Consider the following 19,035-nt stretch of genomic DNA (forward strand, 5'->3'; position numbering starts at 1 on the left):
GCGGCAATGTACTCCGATTCTGTAGTGGATAATGCAACAACATCCTGTTTTGAACTCTTCCAAGAGACCGCACCTCCATTTAATGTGAATACATAACCGGATTGTGATCGAGAATCATCTCGATCAGTTTGGAAGCTCGCGTCCACGTAACCTTTTACAGCGAGTTCCTCCTCACCAGACCCGTATATAAGAAACATATCCTTAGTCCTTCTAAGGTATTTCAATATACTTTTAACAGCAATCCAATGACTGTTTCCTGGGTTTTTCTGGTATCTACTTGTCAAGCTAAGAGCGCATGACACATCCGGTCTAGTACATATCATTGCATACATAATTGACCCAATAGCAGACGCGTATGGGACATTCTTCATTTTCTCCTGTTCATCTTTTGTGGTGGGGCACTGAGATGAACTGAGAAGTGTTCCTCTTTGAATAGGTACCAAACCTTTCTTAGAGTTCTCCATCTTGAACCTTTTCAAGACCTTTTCAATGTATGCACTTTGATTCAAACCTATCAATTTCTTGGATCTATCCCTGTAGATTCCAATCCCCAAAATGTATTTTGCTTCTCCAATATCCTTAATGGAGAAGCAACTACTTAGCCAAGTCTTAACTCCTTGCATTTGTGGAATATCATTTCCAAATAATAATATATCATCCACATATAGTACAAGGAACATGACAGTGCTCCCACTAGCTTTCTTATATACACAAGCTTCATCACCATTTTTAATGAAGCCAAATTTCTCGGCTTCCTCATTAAAATGATGATTCCACATTCTAGATGCTTGTTTCAATCCGTAGATTGACTTCTTTAACTTGCATACTTTCTTAGGATATTTCGGATCGACAAAACCTTCGGGCTGAACCATATAGACATCTTCCTCAAGATATCCATTTAGGAAAGCAGTTTTGACATCCATTTGCCATATTTCGTAATCATAATGAGCAGCAATGGCAAATAATATCCTGATAGACTTCAGCATTGCCACAGGCGAAAAAGTTTCATCATAATCAACCCCTTGAGTTTGAGTGAAACCTTTTGCAACAAGTCTAGCTTTATATGTATCCAAGTTTCCATGTATGTCGGTTTTCATTTTGAAAAGCCATTTACAATCAAGTAGCCTAGAGCCAGGAGGTTGAGCAACAAGTTCCCAAACTTGGTTGTCATACATGGATTGCATCTCAGCGTTCATGGCTTCCTGCCATTTATCTTTATCAATCCTTGATAAAGCATCCTGGTAGTTTGTTGGTTCATCCAAATCAACCGTATAGCAACCATCTATGAGAAACCCATATCTCTCAGGAGGATTGCTAATCCTACCAGATCTACGAATGTTTTGTGTATTTTGATCATCCATTTGATCACTCTCAACATTTTCATGTTGAGTGCTAGTGTCAACCAATTGTGTATCATCTACTTGATCTTGAACCTCTTCAAGATCTATCTTCCTTTCACTATTTCCTTCCATAAGGAACTTAGTTTCAAGGAATTCCGCCTTCCGAGCAACAAATACATTTTGCTCGGATGGATCATAGAAATAGTATCCCATATCGTCCTTGGGATATCCTATGAAGATACATTTCGTGGATCGAGCATTCAACTTATTAGGGATGTAACGCTTAGGATAAGCTTCACATCCCCATACCTTTAAGTATGATAGAGATGGAGGTTTACCAAACCATATCTCATGAGGTGTTCGTTCCACTTTCTTGGTTGGGGCCATATTTAGAATACGAGCCGCAGAGCATAGACAATAACCCCAAAATGATAGAGGTAACGAGCTTCTTGCCATCATAGATCGAACCATATCCATTAGGGTTCGGTTTCTCCTTTCGGACACTCCATTAAGCTGAGGTGTTCCGGGTGGAGTAAGTTGTGAGATAATCCCACAACTCCTAAGATGATCTTGGAAAGCATCGCTTAGGTATTCACCTCCTCTATCGGTACGAAGTACCTTGATTGTCTTATTGAGTTGATTTTGTACTTCGTTTTGATATTCTTTGAATGCTTCAAAAGTTTCATCGTTGTGTCTTAATAAGTGGACATATCCGAAACAACTGAAGTCATCAATGAAAGTAACGAAGTATCTTTCACCATTCCTAGTCATGGGCTTAAAAGGTCCACATACATCCGAATGTATTAATCCTAATAAGTCTTTAGCCCTTTCATAGGTCCCTTTGAAAGGTGCTTTAGTCATTTTGCCTTGTAAACAAGATTCACATACATCAAACGAATCCAGCTCACTTGATTTCAAAAGGCCATTCTTTTGAAGTGTATGCATTCGATTCTTGTTTATGTGACCAAGGCGACAATGCCATAAGTAGGAATCATTCAAATCCATTTTGAGTTTCTTGGTGCTTGCTTGGTATATTGAGCTATCGAATGATGTGTTATCATGAACCAATTCATAAATGCCATTCAAAGGTGAGGCCTTAAAATAGAATACATCATTCAAAGAAACATGGATATCATCATTAATGAAATTAAGATTAAAACCACATTGTCTTAAACGGGAAACAGAAATAATGTTTCGTGTTAAATCAGGTGCGTACAAAACATTTTTCAATATAAGCTCCAAACCACTTGGTAGCTTTAAAACAAAGTCTCCTTGAGCTTTTACGTGCACCTTTGCACCATTTCCCATGTAGAGACTTGTTGTTCCCGCATTAAGTTTACTTCTTATGAACCCTTGCAATGAATTGCAAATATGAGTTCCACATCCTGTGTCTAATACCCATGTATTAGAAGAAGTAATACTAAGCTCAACGTATATCATGTATACATTACCTGAGGTTTGCCCTGCATCCCTCTTTGCATTCAACTCCTTTAGGTAGACCGGGCAGTTGCGTTTCCAGTGACCTATCACACCGCAACTAAAGCATGGATCTTCCTTGGGGTTTGCTTGTCTGGCAACCTTTTGCCATTTAGTGTTTATGGTTGGGGTAACCATCTTCCCTTTTCCTTTGCCCTTGTAGGTGGGTCCTTTCTTCTTAGCCACCTTTAGCTTAGAAGAGGATTCATCCTTGGATCCACCTTCTTTGATCGTGAGCATGGGTGAAGCCTTTTTACCCATGCTTGATTCATCCGTCCTTAGCATGACATGTAATTCGTCAATGCTCTTATCCCAATCATTCATGCTGTAATTCAACACGCATGTGTCAAACCCTTTTGACAAAGAGTTGAGGATAAGGTCCGTGGTTAATTCATTAGACACGGGACTGTTGAGACGGTGCAATCGATCAATGAGGCTTTTCATCTTTAGTGCATTAGATGAAACGGATTGGGAGTTATTTTTCCCTTTTGAGGATGGACCTCAATGATAGGTTATTAAAGTTGATAGGTGCGTTTGGAATGTTGTTGTTATTGGCGGCCATCTACAAAATTTAACAAAGTTCGTTTAAGTATTAATTTAATTTAACATTCAATACCCTTTAAATCCAATTGAATTATTAAATTCTAGAATCCAACGGTAAACCAAATTTCGGTTAGGTGACCTTTATCCCGCAATTTGATTTAGCTAGGTAGTCAATAAATGACAATTGCAATCCATTTGCAACTTCTAGAGTATGGGATCATGCAATCCTTTTGCATGGCATATTTATCCCATCAACGCCTATTTGTTCTTCATGCTTCGGTGACCCTAAGTTCATGATTCCCAAATCAAGTCGTCCTACTTGTATAGACTTGTAAATTTAACATACAAGTGGTTAGGTGACCTTTATCCCACAGGCATGCGAAATTTACCTTAATCATATTAGTTTGCTCATAACGGTTAGGTGACCTTTATCCCATCATGAGTTCCCTAATATTTTTAAGTGTCACACAATAGGATGGCGTTAAACTTGTTTACCTTGTTTGTAAAAGGGATTTTAAGTTTTCATAAATTTTAGTTTGAGAAAACTTTTATGCCATACACCAACATGCATTTAGTGTATGGTATTTATGAAAAACCAATTTCATGCCTTGTAATTGAGCCAATTACTTGATATAAACCAATTTATATTTGTAATCCTTTTCTTGTTCCTAATAACCATTTATTAAGGTCTTTGGTTGCCATTTTAATTTAACCATTTAAATTGCCGTTTTGCATGTACTTAGTACGTCTAATTTAACCAATTAAATTATCGTTTTGTTTGTTGTTATCTTGTGATTAATTGTATCAACCAAACATACAAAACAATAATCATACAAACAACCACACATGCAAAATAAGTGTGTTCACAATCTAGCCATTTAGGTGGACATTTGTTTAGCCGAAAACAAATGCCACCGGTTAAGGGGTTTTAACACAAAGCAAGAGATTTCCAATCTCCCACTTAACCTTGCATCCAAATGCTCCTTGTGTTCTTCAAGTCTTCATGATCTTGTATCTTCATTTTTTTTTTTACAAAATATGTATCCTAATACATTTTATCTAGAAAATGAAATTACAACCTATTCTATTTTACATACCAAATATAAAATGAATTACATAACAAATGAATGAATTATTACAAACCGATTGAATGAATAATAATACATACCAAATGAATCATAAATCAACCAAACACACATGCATGCAACACAAGGTCAAGGCTAGGATTGTGAACATTAACATGCAACCAAAATTGACCAAAATGGCAAGTACCAAACCCCTTTTGGAACCTCCAAAATTCGGCCATCTCCTCAAACCCACCCAAACCCGAAAATTTTTGTATTCCATTTTCATGCATGTACTTGGAATGCAAATATAGTGGGTTTAAAGACAACAATTCGAAGCATATTTCAACAACTTCGGCTCTAGATACCATTGTTGGGATTTAACAAGTTCATATATCTTAAAACCTTTTGAGAATCATAATAAACGGAAGCGTGTAATTATCAAATTTCACTTGTTAATCTTTAAACCAATTTAAAGTTAAATCCCAATAGGATCAAGTTGTGAACATAAGCTTACAAACTAACAAGAAAGGAAGAGTTTATACCTCCTTAAAGCAAGTTTAAGGGCTGTCCAAAATGCTTATAAGATGATGAAGATATGTGTAGAACTTCAAGTCTTTGATGCACTAACAACACCCTTTAAGTTAGCTAGACTTTAGAACCTTAACAACCTTGTTAACAAAGCTACAAACCCCTTTCTTTGCTCACTAATTTCTGGACAGCAGCAACCCAAAAGAATGATAATGAATGTAGTTTCAAAAGCATGAAACCTCAAGGAGAAATACCCCAAACTATGCACCAACACCTAGCCTTTGGTTAGGATTTGAATAACACTTGAAAATCACTTGCAAAAAAAGCTTGAAGGACTTGTTATGGGTCCTCAAACCCCACGGCCAGAATAGCTACACCAATGCAGTTTTTTTGTGGTCTTTTACTTGATATCTTTGCATGTGTGTTATGGCATTTTACTAAGGAGCATGCTTATAGAGACTAGGGAAAGAATGTCCCATTCAATGAAGAATCTTGTGCATGCTCTTAATCTCCCAATGCCACTACCTTTTAAACACATATAATATACTTGTGGAATATAAAAAACTGAATTTATAAAATCAGTTTTTATAAAACATGATTTTATAAAACACATTTTATAAACTTGTATATTATTTGTTATGTATATTTTGTAAAACCAATTTTACAAAATGTGACATAACTTAATAAATTATTTAACCTATAAATAATTAAATCCTTGTTATATAAGTTATTCCATAACATATATAAACATATCAAGTAATCTTTAAGAAAACCATTTTTCTTAAAGTTCAAGTGTCGCGTATTTGATCAATGAACCAATCGTTAAAATCAAACACGAATAAGGTGTCGGTAAGTTTGTTATTGGGTATGACCCGACTTGGATCATAACAAATTAGCCACATTAGTTTAATATGTCTCTCGGGCATACGAAATTCCTTCAAATATCACATAAAATTACAAAAATATGAGTAATCATTCATGACTTATTTACATGAAAACAAAATTACATATCCTTTATATCTAATCCATACACCAACGACCAAAAACACCTACAAACACTTTCATTCTTCAATTTTATTCATCTAATTGATCTCTCTCAAGTTCTATCTTCAAGTTCTAAGTGTTCTTCATAAATTCCAAAAGTTCTAGTTTCATAAAATCAAGAATACTTTCAAGTTTGCTAGCTCACTTCCAATCTTGTAAGGTGATCATCCAACCTCAAGAAATCTTTGTTTCTTACAGTAGGTTATCATTCTAATACAAGGTAATAATCATATTCAAACTTTGGTTCAATTTCTATAACTATAACAATCTTATTTCAAGTGATGATCTTACTTGAACTTGTTTTCGTGTCATGATTCTGCTTCAAGAACTTCGAGCCATCCAAGGATCCATTGAAGCTAGATCCATTTTTCTCTTTTCCAGTAGGTTTATCCAAGGAACTTAAGGTAGTAATGATGTTCATAACATCATTCAATTCATACATATAAAGCTATCTTATTCGAAGGTTTAAACTTGTAATCACTAGAACATAGTTTAGTTAATTCTAAACTTGTTCGCAAACAAAAATTAATCCTTCTAACTTGACTTTTAAAATCAACTAAACACATGTTCTATATCTATATGATATGCTAACTTAATGATTTAAAACCTGGAAACACGAAAAACACCGTAAAACCGGATTTACGCCGTCGTAGTAACACCGGCTGTTTTGGGTTAGTTAATTAAAAACTATGATAAACTTTGATTTAAAAGTTGTTATTCGGAGAAAATTATTTTTATTATGAACATGAAACTATATCCAAAAATTATGGTTAAACTCAAAGTGGAAGTATGTTTTCTAAAATGGTCATCTAGACGTCGTTCTTTCGACTGAAATGACTACCTTTACAAAAATGACTTGTAACTTATTTTTCCTACTATAAACCTATAATTTTTCGGTTTAGATTCATAAAATAGAGTTCAATATGAAACCATAGCAATTTGATTCACTCAAAACGGATTTAAAATGAAGAAGTTATGGGTAAAACAAGATTGGATAATTTTTCTCATTTTAGCTACGTGAAAATTGGTAACAAATCTATTCCAACCATAACTTAATCAACTTGTATTGTATATTATGTAATCTTGAGATACCATAGACACGTATACAATGTTTCGACCTATCATGTCGACACATCTATATATATTTCGGAACAACCATAGACACTCTATATGTGAATGTTGGAGTTAGCTATACAGGGTTGAGGTTGATTCCAAAATATATTTAGTTTGAGTTGTGATCAATACTGAGATACGTATACACTGGGTCGTGGATTGATTCAAGATAATATTTATCGATTTATTTCTGTACATCTAACTGTGGACAACTAGTTGTAGGTTACTAACGAGGACAGCTGACTTAATAAACTTAAAACATCAAAATATATTAAAATTGTTGTAAATATATTTTGAACATACTTTGATATATATGTATATATTGTTATAGGTTCGTGAATCAACCAGTGGCCAAGTCTTACTTCCCGACGAAGTAAAAATCTGTGAAAGTGAGTTATAGTCCCACTTTTAAAATCTAATATTTTTGGGATGAGAATACATGCAGGTTTTATAAATGATTTACAAAATAGACACAAGTATGTGAAACTACATTCTATGGTTGAATTATCGAAATCGAATATGCCCCTTTTTATTAAGTCTGGTAATCTAAGAATTAGGGAACAGACACCCTAATTGACGCGAATCCTAAAGATAGATCTATTGGGCGTAACAAACCCCATCCAAAGTACCGGATGCTTTAGTACTTCAAAATTTATATCATATCCGAAGGGTGTCCCGGAAATGATGGGGATATTCTTATATATGCATCTTGTTAATGTCGGTTACCAGGTGTTCACCATATGAATGATTTTTATCTCTATGTATGGGATGTATATTGAAATATGAAATCTTGTGGTCTATTGTTACGATTTGATATATATAGGTTAAACCTATAACTCACCAACATTTTTGTTGACGTTTAAAGCATGTTTATTCTCAGGTGAATATTAAGAGCTTCCGCTGTTGCATACTAAAATAAGGACAAGATTTGGAGTCCATGCTTGTATGATATTGTGTAAAAACTGCATTCAAGAAACTGATTTCGATGTAACATATTTGTATTGTAAACCATTATGTAATGGTCGTGTGTAAACAGGATATTTTAGATTATCATTATTTGATAATCTACGTAAAGCTTTTTAAACCTTTATTGATGAAATAAAGGTTATGGTTTGTTTTAAAATGAATGCAGTCTTTGAAAAACGTCTCATATGTCCCGTTCTTATTGATTAAAAACGTTCCATATTAATTGATTTCGTTGCGAGGTTTTGACCTCTATATGAGACGTTTTTCAAAGACTGCATTCATTTTAAAACAAACCATAACCTTTATTTCATCAATAAAGGTTTAAAAAGCTTTACGTAGATTATCAAAAAATGATAATCTAAAATATCCTGTTTACACACGACCATTACATAATGGTTTACAATACAAATATGTTACAACAAAATAAGTTTCTTGAATGCAGTTTTTACACAATATCATACAAGCATGGACTCCAAATCTCGTCCTTATTTAAGTATGCGATAGCGGAAGCTCTTAATAATCACCTAAGAATAAACATGCTTAAAACGTCAACAAAAATGTTGGTGAGTTATAGGTTTAACCTATATATATCAAATCATAATAATAGACCACAAGATTTCATATTTCAATACACATCCCATACATAGAGATAAAAATCATTCATATGGTGAACACCTGGTAACCGACATTAACAAGATGCATATATAAGAATATCCCCATCATTCCGGGACACCCTTCGGATATGATATAAATTTCGAAGTACTAAAGCATCCGGTAATTTAGATGGGGTTTGTTAGGCCCAATAGATCTATCTTTAGGATTCGCGTCAATTAGGGTGTCTGTTCCCTAATTCTTAGATTACCAGACTTAATAAAAAGGGGCATATTCGATTTCGATAATTCAACCATGGAATGTAGTTTCACGTACTTGTGTCTATTTTGTAAATCATTTATAAAACCTGCATGTATTCTCATCCCAAAAATATTAGATTTTAAAAGTGGGACTATAACTCACTTTCACAGATTTTTACTTCATCGGGAAGTAAGACTTGGCCACTGGTTGATTCACGAACCTATAACAATATATACATATATATCAAAGTATGTTCAAAATATATTTACAACACTTTTAATATATTTTGATGTTTTAAGTTTATTAAGTCAGCTGTCCTTGTTAGTAACCTACAACTAGTTGTCCACAGTTAGATGTACAGAAATAAATCGATAAATATTATCTTGAATCAATCCACGACCCAGTGTATACGTATCTCAGTATTGATCACAACTCAAACTATATATATTTTGGAATCAACCTCAACCTTGTATAGCTAACTCCAACATTCACATATAGAGTGTCTATGGTTGTTCCGAAATATATATAGATGTGTCGACATGATAGGTCGAAACATTGTATACGTGTCTATGGTATCTCAAGATTACATAATATACAATACAAGTTGATTAAGTTATGGTTGGAATAGATTTGTTACCAATTTTCACGTAGCTAAAATGAGAAAAATTATCCAATCTTGTTTTACCCATAACTTCTTCATTTTAAATCCGTTTTGAGTGAATCAAATTGCTATGGTTTCATATTGAACTCTATTTTATGAATCCAAACAGAAAAAGTATAGGTTTATAGTCGGAAAAATAAGTTACAAGTCGTTTTTGTAAAGGTAGTCATTTCAGTCGAAAGAACAACGTCTAGATGACCATTTTAGAAAACATACTTCCACTTTGAGTTTAACCATAATTTTTGGATATAGTTTCATGTTCATAATAAAAATCATTTTCTCAGAATAACAACTTTTAAATCAAAGTTTATCTTAGTTTTTAATTAACTAACCCAAAACAGCCCGCGGTGTTACTACGACGGCGTAAATCCGGTTTTACGGTGTTTTTCGTGTTTCCAGGTTTTAAATCATTAAGTTAGCATATCATATAGATATATAACATTTGTTTAGTTGATTTTAAAAGTCAAGTTAGAAGGATTAACTTTTGTTTGCGAACAAGTTTAGAATTAACTAAACTATGTTCTAGTGATTACAAGTTTAAACCTTCGAATAAGATAGCTTTATATATATGAATCGAATGATGTTATGAACATCATTACTACCTTAAGTTCCTTGGATAAACCTACTGGAAAAGAGAAAAATGGATCTAGCTTCAACGGATCCTTGGATGGCTCGAAGTTCTTGAAGCAGAATCATGACACGAAAACAAGTTCAAGTAAGATCATCACTTGAAATAAGATTGTTATAGTTATAGAAATTGAACCAAAGTTTGAATATGATTATTACCTTGTATTAGAATGATAACCTACTGTAAGGAACAAAGATTTCTTGAGGTTGGATGATCACCTTACAAGATTGGAAGTGAGCTAGCAAACTTGAAAGTATTCTTGATTTTATGTAACTAGAACTTGTAGAATATATGAAGAACACTTAGAACTTGAAGATAGAACTTGAGAGAGATCAATTAGATGAAGAAAATTTAAGAATGAAAGTGTGTGTAGTTATTTTTGGTCGTTGGTGTATGGATTAGATATAAAGGATATGTAATTTTGTTTTCATGTAAATAAGTCATGAATGATTACTCATATTTTTGTAATTTTATGAGATATTTCATGCTAGTTGCCAAATGATGGTTTCCACATGTGTTAGGTGACTCACATGGGCTGCTAAGAGCTGATCATTGGAGTGTATATACCAATAGTACATACATCTAAAAGCTGTGTATTGTACGAGTACAAATACGAGTGCATACGAGTAGAATTGTTGATGAAACTGAACGAGGATGTAATTGTAAGCATTTTTGTTAAGTAGAAGTATTTTGATAAGTGTATTGAAGTCTTTCAAAAGTGTATAAATACATATTAAAACACTACATGTATATACATTTTAACTGAGTCGTTAAGTCATCGTTAGTCGTTACATGTAAGTGTTGTTTTGAAACCTTTAGGTTAACGATCTTGTTAAATGTTGTTAACCCAATGTTTATAATATCAAATGAGATTTTAAATTATTATATTATCATGATATTATCATGTACGAATATCTCTTAATATGATATATATACATTAAATGTCTTTACAACGATAATCGTTACATATATGTCTCGTTTAAAAATCATTAAGTTAGTAGTCTTGTTTTTACATATGTAGTTCATTGTTAATATACTTAATGATATGTTTACTTATCATAGTATCATGTTAACTATATATATATCCATATATATGTCATCATATAGTTTTTACAAGTTTTAACGTTCGTGAATCACCGGTCAACTTGGGTGGTCAATTGTCTATACGAAACATATTTCAATTAATCAAGTCTTAACAAGTTTGATTGCTTAACATGTTGGAAACATTTAATCATGTAAATATCAATCTTAATTAATATATATAAACATGGAAAAGTTCGGGTCACTACAGTACCTACCCGTTAAAAAAATTTCGTCCCGAAATTTTAAGCTGTTGAAGGTGTTGACGAATCTTCTGGAAATAGATGCGGGTATTTCTTCTTCATCTGATCTTCACGCTCCCAGGTGAACTCGGGTCCTCTACGAGCATTCCATCGAACCTTAACAATTGGTATCTTGTTTTGCTTAAGTCTTTTAACCTCACGATCCATTATTTCGACGGGTTCTTCGATGAATTAGAGTTTTTCGTTGATTTGGATTTCATCTAACGGAATAGTGAGATCTTCTTTAGCAAAACATTTCTTCAAATTCGAGACGTGAAAAGTGTTATGTACAGCCGCGAGTTGTTGAGGTAACTCAAGTCGGTAAGCTACTGGTCCGACACGATCAATAATCTTGAATGGTCCAATATACCTTGGATTTAATTTCCCTCGTTTACCAAATCGAACAACGCCTTTCCAAGGTGAAACTTTAAGCATGAACATCTCTCCAATTTCAAATTCTATATCTTTTCTTTTAATGTCAGCGTAGCTCTTTTGTCGACTTTGGGCGGTTTTCAACCGTTGTTGAATTTGGATGATCTTCTCGGTAGTTTCTTGTATAATCTCCGGACCCGTAATCTGTCTATCCCCCACTTCACTCCAACAAATCAGAGACCTGCACTTTCTACCATAAAGTGCTTCAAACGGCGCCATCTCAATGCTTGAATGGTAGCTGTTGTTGTAGGAAAATTCTGCTAACGGTAGATGTCGATCCCAACTGTTTCCGAAATCAACAACACATGCTCGTAGCATGTCTTCAAGCGTTTGTATCGTCCTTTCGCTTTGCCCATCAGTTTGTGGATGATAGGCAGTACTCATGTCTAGACGAGTTCCTAATGCTTGCTGTAATGTCTGCCAGAATCTTGAAATAAATCTACCATCCCTATCAGAGATAATAGAGATTGGTATTCCATGTCTGGAGACGACTTCCTTCAAATACAGTCGTGCTAACTTCTCCATCTTGTCATTTTCTCTTATTGGCAGGAAGTGTGCTGATTTGGTGAGACGATCAACTATTACCCAAATAGTATCAAAACCACTTGCAGTCCTTGGCAATTTAGTGATGAAATCCATGGTAATGTTTTCCCATTTCCATTCCGGGATTTAGGGTTGTTGAAGTAGACCTGATGGTTTCTGATGCTCAGCTTTGACCTTAGAACACGTCAAACATTCTCCTACGTATTTAGCAACATCGGCTTTCATACCCGGCCACCAAAAATGTTTCTTGAGATCCTTGTACATCTTCCCCGTTCCAGGATGTATTGAGTATCTGGTTTTATGAGCTTCTCTAATTACCATTTCTCTCATATCTCCAAATTTTGGTACCCAAATCCTTTCAGCCCTATACCGGGTTCCATCTTCCCGAATATTAAGATGCTTCTCCGATCCTTTGGGTATTTCATCCTTTAAATTTCCCTCTTTTAAAACTCCTTGTTGCGCCTCCTTTATTTGAGTAGTAAGGTTATTATGAATCATTATATTCATAGATTTTACTTGAATGGGTTCTCTGTCCTTCCTGCTCAAGGCATCGGCTACCACATTTTCCTTCCCCGGGTGGTAACGAATCTCAAAGTCGTAATTATTCAATTAGTGTATATACCAAATATGTTATAGGTTCGTGAATCAACCAGTGGCCAAGTCTTACTTTCCGACGAAGTAAAAATCTGCATTCATTTTTAAAACAAACCATAACCTTTATTTCATAAATAAAGGTTTAAAAAGCTTTACGTAGATTATCAAATAATGATAATCTAAAATATCTTGTTTACACACGACCATTACATAATGGTTTACAATACAAATATGTTACATCGAAATCAGTTTCTTGAATGCAGTTTTTACACAATATCATACAAACATGGACTCCAAATCTTGTCCTTATTTTAGTATGCAACAGCGGAAGCTCTTAATATTCACCTGAGAATAAACATGCTTTAAACGTCAACAAAAATGTTGGTGAGTTATAGGTTTAACCTATATATATCAAATCGTAACAATAGACCACAAGATTTCATATTTCAATATACATCCCATACATAGAGATAAAAATCATTCATATGGTGAACACCTGGTAACCGACATTAACAAGATGCATATATAAGAATATCCCCATCATTTCCAGGACACCCTTCGGATATGATATAAATTTCGAAGTACTAAATCATCCGGTACTTTGGATGGGGTTTGTTAGGCCCAATAGATCTATCTTTAGGATTCGCGTCAATTAGGGTATCTGTTCCCTAATTCTTAGATTACCAGACTTAATAAAAGGGGCATATTCGATTTCGATAATTCAACCATAGAATGTAGTTTCACGTACTTGTGTCTATTTTGTAAATCATTTATAAAACCTGCATGTATTCTCATCCCAAAAATATTAGATTTTAAAAGTGGGACTATAACTCACTTTTCCAAGCACATGTGAATCTAAGAATACATGGATTAATAATTTCAGTTGGTATCCGAGCGTTGGTCTTAGAGAACCAGAATTTTGCATTAGTGTGTGTTATCGAGTTTGTTAGGATTCATTAGTGAGTCTGGACTTCGACCGTGTTTACTTGAAAAATGATTGCTTAACAAATTTTGTTGGAAACTATATATTTTTAACATGTGAATATTATGTGATATATTAATCTCTTAACGCGTTTGATATTATGTGATAGATGTCTACCTCTAGAACAAGTCCCATTGACTCACCTAATAATAATGAAGAGTCAAATGTAAATTGGAATGATTCGTGGACTGATTCACAAGTTCCCGAAGAGGAACCGGAAGAAGAGTCGGAACCGGAAGAAGAATCGGAACCGGAAGAAGAATCGGAACCGGTGGGGGAAATAATAAAACGGTTAAGTAAAAGAGAATCCTCAACCAACCGACCAAGGTTAATTATGGTCAATGGTGTTTCCGCCAAGGAAGCAAAATATTGGGAGGATTACCAATTCTCCGATGAATCGGATTCCGACGAGAATTCCAATGATGTTATAGAAATTACCCCAACTGAATTTAAAAAGGCAAAAGAAAATAATAAGGGAAAGGGCATAAAAATAGAGAAATCTAATTCCAACCCCGATGAACTTTATATGTATCGTCAACCCCCGAAGTCCTTAAGTTGTAACAATGACCCGGGAACCTCTAAACCACCAGGTTTTTCTAAACCAATGTAGACAACGACGGCTCGTATTAGGGGAACATCATATATCCCTAGAAACTTGGCAAAATGAACCAAAACCGAAGAAGAAGAAACGAGCGAGTCGGAATAAGATAGTTGTATTCGTGTGGTGTAATATATGTAATATAGTGTTCTTATGCTTTATGATATATGTAAAAATTGCTTGTATTAATAAGTATTTTTTTATGAATCTAACTCTTGTCTATTTTACAGTTTAAAAACACAAAATGGATAGACAACCCAATATTTTAAGAGACCTACCCGGAGACATGATTGATGAAATCTTGTCTAGAGTCGGCCAGAATTCCTCGGCACAACTATTTAAGGCGAGATCAGTTTGTAAGACTTTCGAAGAACGTTCCAAGAATGTCTTGGTTTATAAGAGACTTTCGTTTGAAAGATGGGGGATAGCACATTGGGAAACCCATAAGTTACGATGTGTTTACTTTGACGCATATATTGCGGGGAACCTAAATGCTATTTTACGCAACAGGTTAAGAAATTATTTTGACTCAATATATCCGAATATTGGACTTCGTGATTTAGAAAAAGCGGCTAACATGCAACATAAAGAAGCATGTTATGCTTACGGATTAGTAATGTTTGCTTCTCACCAAAGTGAGAACAAGAACATCGGGCTACAACTATTAAACAAAACGTTTCCACAAGTGACGGAGTCGGTAATTGGGGTAAGAAATGAGGTTTTTAGATTGTTACGGGACTGTTGGACATTACGTCACCCTCGTCCTTTTGACGATGTTACAACACGTTGTCTTATCAACGGCCATAACGGTTATGTTCCACAAGACCAAGGATGGGAAGTAATCCTAGTAAAACCAGAATGCATGACTTGTTTCTGGACGTATGAATTACGTGTCTTTATTGTCTTTGCTGAACGACTTGTGTACTAGCTAGAATTATCTTCACAACTATCTTGTATCAAAGTTATTGTGTGCTATATTTCATGCTTTATGTAAAATAAGCGGTATTGTAAGTTTGTAAAATATTGTATAAAAGTTTGAACGCGAAATATTATTATAATCAGTTTTTCATATAGAATTGTAGTAGCTGAATTGTATATTAGCTACTAAGTATGAACTTAACGGGTAGGTACTACCCGAATTTAAACTTATAAAACGCTAATATGAAGAAAAAGCTTTTATAAATGAGTTCATATTATGCTACGAAATACTATTAACTACTCTTAATATTATGTATGATTAACTTGTTCCATTTGACTATTTTGAAGGAAATGGCACCGACTACTAGACACACCGTGAATATGAATGAAGAGGAATTCCGTACTTTTCTAGCTTCAAACATAGCCGCAGTACAGGCTGCGCTACATACCAACAATAACCTTGGATCTAGCAGTACAGGAAATCGTGTAGGATGCACCTACAAAGAATTCACTGCCTGCAAACCTTTGGAATTTGATGGAACCGAAGGACCGATCGGATTGAAACGGTGGACCGAGAAGGTCGAATCGGTGTTTGCCATAAGTAAGTGTACTGAAGAGGACAAAGTGAAGTACGCTACGCATACCTTCACAGGTTCTGCGTTAACATGGTGGAATACCTATCTAGAGCAAGTGGGACAAGATGATGCGTACGCACTACCGTGGTCAGCATTCAAGCACTTGATGAACGAGAAGTACCGTCCCAGAACCGAGGTCAATAAGCTCAAGACAGAACTTAGAGGGTTACGAACCCAAGGATTTGATATTACCACGTACGAAAGACGATTCACAGAATTGTGCCTATTGTGTCCGGGAGCATTCGAAGATGAGGAAGAGAAGATCGACGCATTTGTGAAAGGATTACCGGAAAGAATTCAAGAAGATATAAGTTCACACGAGCCCGCCTCTATACAACAGGCATGTAGAATGGCTCACAAACTAGTGAACCAGATTGAAGAAAGAATTAAAGAACAGACTGCTGAAGAGGCCAATGTGAAGCAAGTCAAAAGAAAGTGGGAGGATAACGGTGATAAGAATCACCAATACAACAACAACAGCAATTACAACAATAATTGAAACAATTATCCCAACAATCGCAACATCAATCGCAACTACAACAAACGGCCCAACAACAACAACAACAACAACAGCAACAGCAACTACAACAATCATCCCAACAACAATAATAACCGCAACAACAACAACAATCAGAAGCAGCTATGCCAAAGGTGTGAAAAGTATCACTCGGGGTTCTGCACCAAATTTTGCAACAAGTGTAAAAGAAATGGTCATAGCGCGGCGAAGTGTGAGGTTTACGGACCAGGGGTTAATAGAACGAAAGGAACAAATGGTGTCGGAACGAGTAATGGCGGAGCAAGTAGTGTCGGAGCAAGTTATGCTAATGTAGTTTGTTATAAATGTGGAAAACCGGGCCACATTATTAGAAATTGCCCGAACCAGGAGAACACGAATGGACAAGGCCGCGGAAGAGTTTTCAATATTAATGCGGCAGAGGCACAGGAAGACCCGGAGCTTGTTACGGGTACGTTTCTTATTGACAATAAATCTGCTTACGTTTTATTTGATTCGGGTGCGGATAGAAGCTATATGAGTAGAGATTTTTGTGCTAAATTAAGTTGTCCATTGACGCCTTTGGATAGTAAATTTTTACTCGAATTAGCAAATGGTAAATTAATTTCAGCAGATAATATATGTCGGAATCGAGAAATTAAACTGGTTAGCGAAACATTTAAGATTGATTTGATACCAGTAGAGTTAGGGAGTTTTGATGTGATAATCGGTATGGACTGGTTGAAAGAAGTGAAAGCAGAGATCGTCTGTTACAAAAATGCAATTCGCATTATACGAGAAAAAGGAAAACCCTTAATGGTGTACGGAGAAAATGGCAACACGAAGCTACATCTTATTAGTAATTTGAAGGCACAAAAACTAATAAGATGAAGGTATTTCGTATGCCCGAGAGACATATTAAATTAATGTGGCTAATATGTTTTGATCCAAGTCGGGTCATACCCAATGACAAGCTTACCGACACCTTATCCGTATTTGATCTTAACGATTGGATCATTGATTAAATACGCAACACTTGAACTTTAAGAAAAATGGTTTTCTGAAATATTACTTGATGTGTACATATATATATAAATTATGGAATAATTTATATAATATGGAATTAATTATTTATAGGTTAAATAATTAATTTATTTATGTTACATTTTATATAAATGGGTTTTATATAATAAAATGTATATGTATAAATAAAATGGAAGGTTTTATAAAATAGTTTATAAAATTTAATTTTATAAAACTTATTTAAAAGCCTACAAGTAAGTGGCATTGGAGCATGCACTTTGACTTGCCATGTGTATGGTTACTTCAAGTATCAAGAGGCATAAGTACCAAGACTTGTAGTAGACCAAAACACACATGCATACACATCAAAATAGCACAAAAAAACTGCAAAAATCTGCTCTCTTTGAGCTGTAAAAACCGTGGGGTTTCAAGGGGTAGATGTAACAACCCGTCCTAATCCTCCTGGACGAAGTCATCAACATTTAGTTCCATTGCAATGATTGATTCCAAGATATGTCCTTAACATTAGCAAATGCACAGCGGAAGACTTAATTCGTACCTGAGAATAACATGCTTTAAAAAGTCAACATAAAGTTGGTGAGATATATAGGTTTGATGCTAACAGCGTTATAACAATGGACCACAAGATTTCATATGTAAACATTTAAATAAAAATATTCTAAGTGGTTGAGCACTTGGTAACCATACTTAACATTTTCACGTCGCATATTCCCTTTAATATGAAATCTTACTACACCGTACCAAGTGTAGTCACAAAACGAAGTACTGTGCAACCGTTGAATACTGGTCGTCCAGTCCGGTTGGGGTTGTCAGGCCCGATAGATCTATCAACAGGATTCGCGTTTACAATACCGCTGTAAATATTAGTTACCAAGCTACAGGGAAGTATGCCAGTGGTACAACTCAACGTAGAACATATTTTTCAGTTACTTGTGTCCATATCGTAAAACATAAAATACATGTATTCTCATCCCGAAATATTTAGAGTTTAAAAGTGGGACTATATACTCACCATACTGTATTTTGTAGTAAAAATACATATAACATCATTTGAACAAATGTAGGGTTGGCTTCGGATTCACGAACCTATATCATTTAATTATTTATTAATACACAAAATTGTAATCGAACAAATTTATTTATTATATCTCAATTTATATATTATATATTTAATTTGTGTATATATATATATATAATGGTTAATATTTATATAGTTAATATATCTATATTTGTATACATACGTGTTGAATGTTATG

This window comes from Rutidosis leptorrhynchoides, chromosome 7, assembly GCF_046630445.1.
Source record: "Rutidosis leptorrhynchoides isolate AG116_Rl617_1_P2 chromosome 7, CSIRO_AGI_Rlap_v1, whole genome shotgun sequence".
NCBI lineage: Eukaryota > Viridiplantae > Streptophyta > Magnoliopsida > Asterales > Asteraceae > Rutidosis > Rutidosis leptorrhynchoides.